General features: G+C 44.0%; 1 protein-coding gene across 1 annotated transcript in view; it reads right to left on the bottom strand.

The window, feature by feature from the left end:
- The window catches only part of LOC125031261 (mucin-5AC-like), a 27,081-nt gene that overhangs the window by 2,238 nt on the left and 14,843 nt on the right, over positions 1 to 10,000 (bottom strand). The gene's annotated exons all lie outside the window — the stretch shown is intronic.

Below are 10,000 nucleotides of genomic sequence, written 5' to 3'. Positions count from 1 at the left end.
TGACGATGAAGATGATGCGAATGATAACAACTATTAATGATATTGATGGTGACGATGGTGACTTAGATAATGCTTGATTCTGCTAATAATAATAATCGATCATAAGTATCTGCATAAACACCAAAGAATATATGCTATGGATACTAAAATTATTTTAAAAATCACCAGAATTCTTGACATTGTCCACATCATCATTATAGTTACCATTACCGGCGAAGCCAAAGCTATGGAATACATGATGAAACTTATATTGATGATATTGAACAGATATATAACAAAATGGGTGGAAGGTATTGGAAATATACAGATTCAGATTCAGATGATTAAAATGATAAGCCAGGTGTTAAGTAAGGTGTTACAAACACACATCTGCGCAAAGTCATACACACACACACATGCACACACATGCACACACACACACACACACACACACACACACACACACACACACACACACACACACACACACACACACACACACACACACACACACACACACACACACATATATATATATGCTAGCGGTATATAGGGTTTAGAGCTTATGCTAAATATGAGTATCAAAATACGAAAAAGATATATGGAAAACTGGCAAATCCTATTCAGAGAAAAATCCATAGAGGTAATGCCCAAGCTGCATGTTACACTGCTAAAATAGTGCTCCCAGGCGCATGATTTGGGTAAGGAAATGTATACAACAGTTATGGTAATCATAACACACATTAGTTATACACACTATACTTCCAAAAAAAGTATAGTGTGATATATTTCTTTACATTTTCTTTTTTCGTGTTTCATTTAATTTTTCACGCGCTGTTGTATACGCGTTATATATATATATATATATATATATATATATATATATATATATATATATATGCATATTCATATATATATATACATACATATGCATATTAATATATCAGTATTTGCATATTTCTATTACAAGAGCTCATTCCGAGCCGATCGTCCCAGCAACCCCCTCGCCCAGCCACTAAACCTATCGTTACCTCTCTGACGACCATTCACTTGGCCTCGAATCTCGTCCCTTTGCACTCCGTGACCCATATGACCTGGCATACTATACCCCGACCCCATATGGTGATCAGAACCTCCTGTATCCACCTTATCTTTAGCAGACGGCAAGACAGAACCCCAGAATGACCCAGTTTGACCTGATGGGACCTGCGCCAAACCCACGGCTGTTTGTGACTGCGTGCGATGGACCCCAGGGAGAACTCCAGGGAAAGGGGGGGCGGAGTCCGTGACCTCTGACCTGTGGGGGTTTATGGGGATCAAGGGCCGTCTCGTTGTTGTTGTTGTTTTTCTCGTGGTAGTGGTTGTGGAGGTTGTCGTAGTGGGTGTTGTGGTTGTGGAGGTTGTCGTAGTGGGCGTTGTGGTTGTGGAGGTTGTGGTTGTGGAGGTTGTAGTGGGCGTTGTGGTTGGTGGCAATGTTGTTTGAGGCAGTGTTGTTGGAGGCAATGTTGTTGGAGGCAATGTTGTTGGAGGCAGTGTTGTTGGAGGCAATGTTGTTGGAGGCAGTGTTGTTGGTGGCAATGTTGTTGGAGGCAGTGTTGTTGGAGGTAGTGTTGTTGGAGGCAGTGTTGTTGGAGGCAGTGTTGTTGGAGGCAATGTTGTTGGAGGCAGTGTTGTTGGAGGCAATGTTGTTGGAGGCAATGTTGTTGGAGGCAGTGTTGTTGGAGGCAATGTTGTTGGAGGCAGTGTTGTTGGTGGCAATGTTGTTGGAGGCAGTGTTGTTGGAGGTAGTGTTGTTGGAGGCAGTGTTGTTGGAGGCAGTGTTGTTGGAGGCAATGTTGTTGGAGGCAGTGTTGCTGGAGGCAATGTTGTTGGAGGCAGTGTTGTTGGAGACAATGTTGTTGGAGGCAGTGTTGTTGGAGGCAATGTTGTTGGAGGCAGTGTTGTTGGAGGCAATGTTGTTGGAGGCAATGTTGTTGGAGGCAGTGTTGTTGGAGGTAATGTTGGAGGCAGTGTTGGTGGTAGTGTTGTTGGAGGCAGTGTTGTTGGTGACAATGTTGTTGGAGGCAGTGTTGTTGGAGGCAATGTTGTTGGAGGTATTGTTTTGGAGGCAGTGTTGTTGGAGGTAATGTTGTTGAGCAGTTGTGGAGTGTTGTTGGAGGCAAGTTGAGAGTTGTTGTTGGAGCATGTTGTTGGAGGCAATGTTATTGGAGGCAATGTTGTTGGAGGCAGTGTTGGTGGTAGTGTTGTTGAGGCAATGTTGTTGAGGTAGTGTTGTTGGAGGCAATGTTGGAGTATGTGTTGGAGGCAGTGTTGCTGGTAGTGTTTTGAGCAGTGTTTGGTAGTGTTGTTGGAGGCAAGTTGAGTAGTGTGTTGGAGGCATGTTGTGAGGCAGTGTTGTTGGAGGCAATGTTCTGGTAGTGTTGTTGGAGGCAGTGTTGTTGAGATTGGAGTTGTTGGAGGCAATGTTGGGAGTTGCAATGTTGTTGGAGGCAGTGTTGTTGGAGGCAGTGTTGTTGGAGAATGTTGTTGGAGGCAGTGTTGTGTTGAGGAGCATGTTGTTGAGATGTTGGGCAGTGTTGTTGTTGGAGGCAGTGTTGTTGGAGGCAGTGTTGTTGGAGTGTTGTTGGAGGCAGTGTTGTGTGGGTGGTAGTGTTGTTGGAGCGTGTGTGTTTGGAGGCAATGTTGTTGGAGGGCAGTGTTGTTGGAGGCATGTTGTTGGAGGCAGTGTTGTTGGAGGCATGTGTTTGAGATTGTTGGAGGAGTGTTGGAGGTAGTGGTGTTGGAGGCAGTGTTGTTGGAAGGCATTGTAGTTGTTGGAAGGCAATGTTGGTGTAGTGTTGTGGAGGCAGTGTTGTTGGAGGCAGTGTTGTTGGAGCAGTGTTTTGTTGTTGGGCAGTGTTGTTGGAGGCAGTGTTGTTGGAGGCAATGTTGGAGGCAGTGTTGGTGGTAGTGTTGTTGGAGGCAGTGTTGTTGGAGGCAGTGTTGTTGGAGGCAGTGTTGTTGAAGGCAGTGTTGTTGGAGGCAATGTTGTTGGAGGCAATGTTGTTGGAAGCAATGTTGTTGGAGGCAGTGTTGTTGGAGGCAATGTTGTTGGAGGCAGGGTTGTTGGAGGCAGTGTTGTTGGGGGCAATGTTGTTGGAGGCAGTGTTGTTGGAGGTAATATTGGAGGTAGTGTTGGTGGTAGTGTTGTTGGAGGCAGTGTTGTTGGTGACAATGTTGTTGGAGGCAGTGTTGTTGGAGGCAATGTTGTTGGAGGCAATGTTTTTGGAGGCAGTGTTGTTGGAGGTAATGTTGTTGGAAGCAGTGTTGGTGGTAGTGTTGTTGGAGGCAATGTTGGAGGTAGTGTTGTTGGAGGCATTGTTGTTGGAGGCAATGTTATTGGAGGCAATGTTGTTGGAGGCAGTGTTGGTGGTAGTGTTGTTGGAGGCAATGTTGTTGGAGGTAGTGTTGTTGGAGGCAATGTTGGAGGTAGTGTAGTTGGAGGCAGTGTTGCTGGTAGTGTTGTTGGAGGCAGTGTTGGTGGTAGTGTTGTTGGAGGCAATGTTGGAGGTAGTGTTGTTGGAGGCAATGTTGTTGGAGGCAGTGTTGTTGGAGGCAATGTTACTGGTAGTGTTGTTGGAGGCAGTGTTGGTGGTTGTGTTGTTGGAGGCAATGTTGGAGGTAGTGTTGTTGGAGGCAATGTTGTTGGAGGCAGTGTTGTTGGAGGCAATGTTGTTGGAGGCAGTGTTGCTGGAGGCAGTGTTGCTGGAGGCAGTGTTGTTGGAGGAAATGTTGGTGTTAGTGTTGTTGGAGGCAGTGTTGTTGGAGGCAATGTTGGTGTTAGTGTTGTTGGAGGCAATGTTGGTGTTAGTGTTGTTGGAGGCAGTGTTGTTGGAGGCAATGTTGTTGGAGGCAGTGTTGTTGGAGGCAGTGTTGGTGGTAGTGTTGTTGGAGGCAGTGTTGTTGGTGGTAGTGTTGTTGGATAGTGTTGTGGAGGTAGTGTTGTGGAGGCAATGTTGTTGGAGGCATGTTGTTGGAGGCAGTGTTGGTGTAGTGTGTTGGAGCATGTTGTTGGAGGCAGTGTTGTTGGAGGAGTGTTGTGAGACAGGTTGTTGGGTGATGTTGTTGGAGGAGCAGTGTTGGAGGCAGTGTGTGGAGGAGTGTTGTTGGAGGAAGTGTTGTTGAGGATGTTTGGGCAGTGTTGTTGGAGGCATGTGTTGGCAGAGTGTGTTGGTAGGTTGTGGTGGTAGTGTGTTGTTGGCAATGTTTTAGGTAGTGTTTGAGAAGTAGTGTTGGTGGCAATGTTGTTGGAGGTAGTGTTGGTGCCGGTAGAGTTGTTGGAGGTAGTGTTGGTGGTGGCAGTGTTGTTAGAGGAAGTGTTGGAGGTGGTGTTGTTGGTGGCAATGTTGGAGGCAGTGCTGGTGGCAATGTTGGAGGTAGTGTTGTTGGAGGAAGTGTTGGAGACAGTGTCGTTGACGGTAGAGTTGTTGGAGGAAGTGTTGATGGGGAAGTTGTTGGTGCTAATATTGATGATGCCTGCGTAGTTGTTGTCTGTGTAGGAATAGCAGTAGTGTGTGTTGTGCTCCCAGAGGATGGTGTGGTAAGTGCAATTATTGTTCCTGGCACAAGGCCTGAACCAGGAGTGTAGTTACCAGTGGGAATAAACACATGAGTGGGACTAGTTGGCGGTTTTCCAGATTCATCTGGTATGCCGATGTACAGAGGACCACTCCCCGAAGCACCAGTGGAACCATTGGGATAGTTTGGAAATATGACAAAGGGAGGCTGCACCCCTGGTTCAGTGATGGAACCAGTTGTTGCAGTACCTGTTGTTGAACCCCCAGGTTGGCTTGGAACGACAATGTATGGAGACTGAATTCCAGAACTACTGCTGGTGCTTCCAGATTGATTTGGAATAACTATATATGGATATTGGGTACCAGTTCCACTAGTGGATGTCCCAGGTAAACTTGGAATAACAAGGTTGGTTCCAGAACCACTGCTAGTTCCATCTGGCAGACTTGGGACAATAACATATGGAGGCTGGCTGGTCCCAGAACCACTACTGGTTCCATCGGGCTGATTTGGAATGATAATATAAGGAGGTTGGGTGGTTCCTGATCCACTAATGGTTCCATCTGGCAGATTTGGAATAATAATATAAGGAGGTTGGGTGGTTCCTGACCCACTACTGGTTCCATCTGGCTGGATTGGAATGATTATATAAGGAGGTTGGGTAATTCCTGATCCACTACTGGTTCCATCTGGCTGATTTGGAATGATAATATAGGGAGGTTGAGTGGTTCCTGATCCACTACTGGTTCCATCTGGCAGATTTGGAATAATAATATAAGGAGGTTGAGTCGGTTCCAGATCCACTACTGGTTCCATCTGGCAGATTTGGAATAATAATATAAGGAGGTTGAGTGGTTCCAGATCCACTACTGGTTCCATCTGGCAGATTTGGAATAATAATATAAGGAGGTTGAGTGGTTCCAGATCCACTACTGGTTCCATCTGGCAGATTTGGAATAATAATATAAGGAGGTTGAGTGGTTCCAGATCCACTACTGGTTCCATCTGGCTGATTTGGAATGATAATATAAGGAGGTTGAGTGGTTCCAGATCCACTACTGGTTCCATCTGGCTGATTTGGAATGATAATATAAGGAGGTTGAGTGGTTCCAGATCCACTACTGGTTCCATCTGGCTGATTTGGAATAATAATATAAGGAGGTTGGGTGGTTCCAGATCCACTACTGGTTCCATCTGGCTGATTTGGAATAATAATATAAGGAGGTTGGGTGGTTCCAGACCCACTGTTGGTTCCATTTGGTACACTTGGAATAATGACGTATGGAGGTTGGGTTGTTCCAGAACTACCATCAGAGCCATCTGGCTGATTTAGGACAATAATATATGCAGGTTGGGTGGTTCCAGAACCACTACTGGTTCCATCTGGCTGACTTGGAACAATAATGTATGGAGGTTGAGTGGTTCCATAACCACTGTTTAAGCCATCTGGCTGACTCAAAATAATAATGTATGGGGGGGAGGTGGCTCCAGAACCACTAGTTCCGTCTGGCCAGCTTGGAATATTGGGAGGTAGGATGGTTCCAAAATTGCTGTCAGAACCATCTGGCTGATTGGGAACTATGATATATGGAGGTTGAGTGGTTCCTGAACCACTACTACTTCCATCTGGCTGACTTGGAACAATGATGTATGGAGGTTGTGTGCTTCCAGAACCACTGCTAGATCCATCTGGTTGACCTATAACAATGATATATGGAGATTGGGTGGTTCCAGAACCATCTGGCTGACTTGGAACAATAATGTAAGTAGGTTGGGTAGTTCCAGAACCACCACTCGACTCTGGTTGTCCTGGAATAGTATATGGAGGCTGGGTGGTTCCAGAACTACTACTTGTACCATCTGGCTGGCTTGGGATGACAATGTATGGGGGCAGAGTATTTCCAGACCCATCACTGGAGCTTGGAATAACAATGTATGGTGTTCCAAAACCACTGCCTGAGCCACCTACCTGACTTGGAATGATTATGTATGGGTTTCCAGACCCTGAACTTGAACCACCTGATTGATCTGGAATGACAATATATTGGGGCTGGGTGTTATCAGAAGTGCCACTATTATCATACCCTGGGTTTGGAATAACAGTATATTGGCCAAGTTGATCCTGAATCACTACATAAGGGGCTTGATCTCCCAAACCAGAAATGCCACCGGTACCTCCAGTTGACCCTGATGTTGAACCAAGTTGCCCTGCCTCTGTTCCATATCCTGGAGGATAATTTGGTATTAGAATGGAAGGTTTCTCTGAGCCAGAGGAAGTGGATAGGCCTTGGAAAATCAAGTATTGCCCATTTATTCCAGTTCCAGACCCATCAGTAATTATAAGATAAGGGTTACTTCCAGAGCCAACTCCTGAGCCAGTGTTAGGGAGAAATCCTAGCTGTCCCACCCCAGAACTATTTAGCTGGTTGATAAAAAAAGATGGCAAAATCCCATCCAAGTTCCCTCCAGAACCAATGGATTGTCCTGAACCAAATCCTAGAATCTGCATCAACCCCTGAAGGGCATTTGTCGCTAATGTTCCAGACTCTTGGCTAACAGGTTTTATGAAGGAAGATGATGAAGCAGGATGCCAAAGCCCTACACCCTGATTTTGGTTCTGGTTTTGACTCTGGGTCACTTGTATTGATACCGATGGCTTTGGTGCTTCATAATTAATTGCCAGGTCCTCAATCCGGTTCTCTGGAAGCTCAGTGTAGGTACTTGCATCATCTGCTTCAGTACTGAAGTCGGCAGGTTCTCGTGGTTCAAGAATGAAGCTATAGTAGCCCGGGGGAGACTTAATTAGATTACTGTTATTTGTTGTCCTTAAATCAGAGTCTAAATCTGAAGAATCATTTGTGGTTATGTTGCTGTCTGGTAATAATTCAGTTCTTAAAAGTGCTGGAAATGCATAACTTAATGATTCTGGAGGCTGCACATTTATTCCGCTTTCTGTTGCAATTCCTTCTTCCTTAGCTTGAAAGGAATCATAGATTTGAGGTTGAATATACTCATTTTTATTATTTGGCACATATGATTCAGAGTGTGGTAGAGCTTGTTTTTCGTCTGGAACTGAAATTTCAGGTTTCTTATTATGATCTATGGTAGTCATAACTTCATCTACAATAGTGTTTGTTGCCTCTTGCAATAAAGAAATTAGGGCACTAGTGATACTACCTCTATCACTAGTAATTACTGGAATCCCATTGTTAAAACTTACTTTCAGTTCTGAATTGGGAAGTTTATCATTGGTTGATGCGGAAGTGGTTGGAGGAAGAGTACTTGTGCTTGGTGTTGAGGGAGTCTGATGTAGATTATGTAATTTATCCATGAGGATATCATGCAATTTCTGCAGAGCTGTTCTTATGCCAAAATCTGGGACTCCACCATAGAATACCACAGTTCCATTCTTATAAAGGAATGGACCACTAGTTATAACTGGATTGATATATTGTTCTTGCTGAATCACTGGCTGTGAAGAACCAGATTGTGAATTGGATGCTGCAAGCGATGTCCAGTTTATGTGTAATTGTTCTCCTGGTTGATATCTCTGCTGTGAATAATGTGATCCTCTGTATTTATTATTATGATCATTGTCAGTATCATCTGGAATCTTATCAGACTGTTTATTACTTGTCTCTTGATGTATTGACTGTGAGGAACTACCTTTGTTGGCACCTAGTTTCGAGTTTGATACCCCTAATGATGACCAGTAATGATCATCGTAAGGATACAACTGCTCACCCGGTTCATAACCCTCATGTGAGTGATGTGACCCCCGATACTTATCACTGTGTTGTTTGGTATCAGTGGATTCAGTTTTTGCTTTGTAATCTCCAAGATAGTCTCTAATGACTGATATTAACTGTAGTATCTCAAGCTCTGTCAGAGCAGCTTTGGAAATAGCATTTGTAAAAGAGGCAAGTTTTTGGACTACGTGTTGTATTGCGTGAGAAATGTTTGGTTTACTTTCTGGTGGTGCACTAAATTTATTATCTGCCTGTGCTATCCTATTACCCAGTTCATGCATAATCATGTGAAATTCAGCTACATACCTATATCTGTGACTCACTTTATTAGTAGGTGCAGAGGTTGTTTGGCTTGTGATTCTTTGTGGAACAACATTTGTGCTTATAGTTACATGTTCAGTATTGTGTTCTGGATATTTTAAGCTGTCTTTCTCCAATTCCAAATTTACAACAGCTGCCTGATTATCATCAAATTCTTCTGATCTGTCCTGTTTCCCCTCATCAACCTCAACAGATTCATTATATCCATTTTTATTTCTTCCTGAATTATTACTGCTATAATATTCTCCTTTCAGGCTATTATATATTACTATATTTGTTGCACTATCGCTATTGGAATTGACAAACTTTTCATCAAAGGAGCCTAAAAACGGTCCAAAATTACTTTTGATGGGAACGCTGTCACTACCTAAAGTTATGTCGAGTTTAAAGCTACGACTACCTATTGACTCGTCAGAGACTCCTACACTCTCGCCTCTCAGAATGTTCTCTGTTTCTCGTGCTGTGTCTGTTTTTCTAGAATAGTCACTAAGATCTTGAGAGGTCTTAATATCCCTCGGCCTTTCAGGAAATTTATAATCATCTCCCAGATCGAGATATCTGTGGGACAGAATCTGACTCTCTACCTCAGCCTGCTCGTCTTGTCCTCTGTCTTCGTCTGCGTCAAGAAAGGGGAGGGATGAGGAAGGAGAGGCTGTGACGGAGATGGCGCTCTGGCCCGTGTCAGGTGGTTGGAAAGGGCGAAGAAGAGGGTAAGCCTGAACCAGGTCTCCTGAATGAATGATGACCCCAGGAAAATGTGTCTTTTGGTGATGTTCCCCGAGACGAAAACCGGAATAAAGTGAAGTAAGAGCGGATAAAAGGATAGCATTCAAGTTCATTGGTAAGACTACAGTGGTGACGTTTTGGAGAATAGGTTGACTTTGTTGCCCTGGGTCCTGTTGAGCAGTCAGTCCAGGAATGGTAGGAGAGGGTGGGCTCTTGTCCTGCAAAACAGAATCCTGTCGGGTCATGTCAGATCCAGTACTGTCATTGTCATGTCTTGCTCTGTCCGGGGCCGAACTGTCAAGATGTATTGCGTCTGGTCTGGAACTTTCATATCTTGGGGAGTCAGAAGTGGTGTAATCAGTCTCACCTTATGGGAAAAAGAAGACATAGGTATTAAGTAGAGAATTAGCATTTTCACAAACAATCTAAAGCAGTGACACAATTGAAGCATCATTTCTGTTGATATAGATCGTGAAAATGTATTTTCTCTAAATCTATTTTTTTTTTTTTTTTTTTTTTTTTTTTTACTCATTGCACAGAATATATGTAAAAACACTTCCCGAGAATCACAAACAGTCAAAGACAAACTTATTGTAATTGTTCTAGACCCAAAAACACCATCTGCAACTTTGACCCGAAAACTTCCTTGAGTGTCTGTGGCCAAAGAAATG

The sequence above is a fragment of the Penaeus chinensis genome, chromosome 12 (assembly GCF_019202785.1).
Source record: "Penaeus chinensis breed Huanghai No. 1 chromosome 12, ASM1920278v2, whole genome shotgun sequence".
Taxonomy (NCBI): domain Eukaryota; kingdom Metazoa; phylum Arthropoda; class Malacostraca; order Decapoda; family Penaeidae; genus Penaeus; species Penaeus chinensis.
Note: the sequence above shows the minus strand (reverse complement) of the source record. Positions and strands in the feature narration are given on the sequence as shown.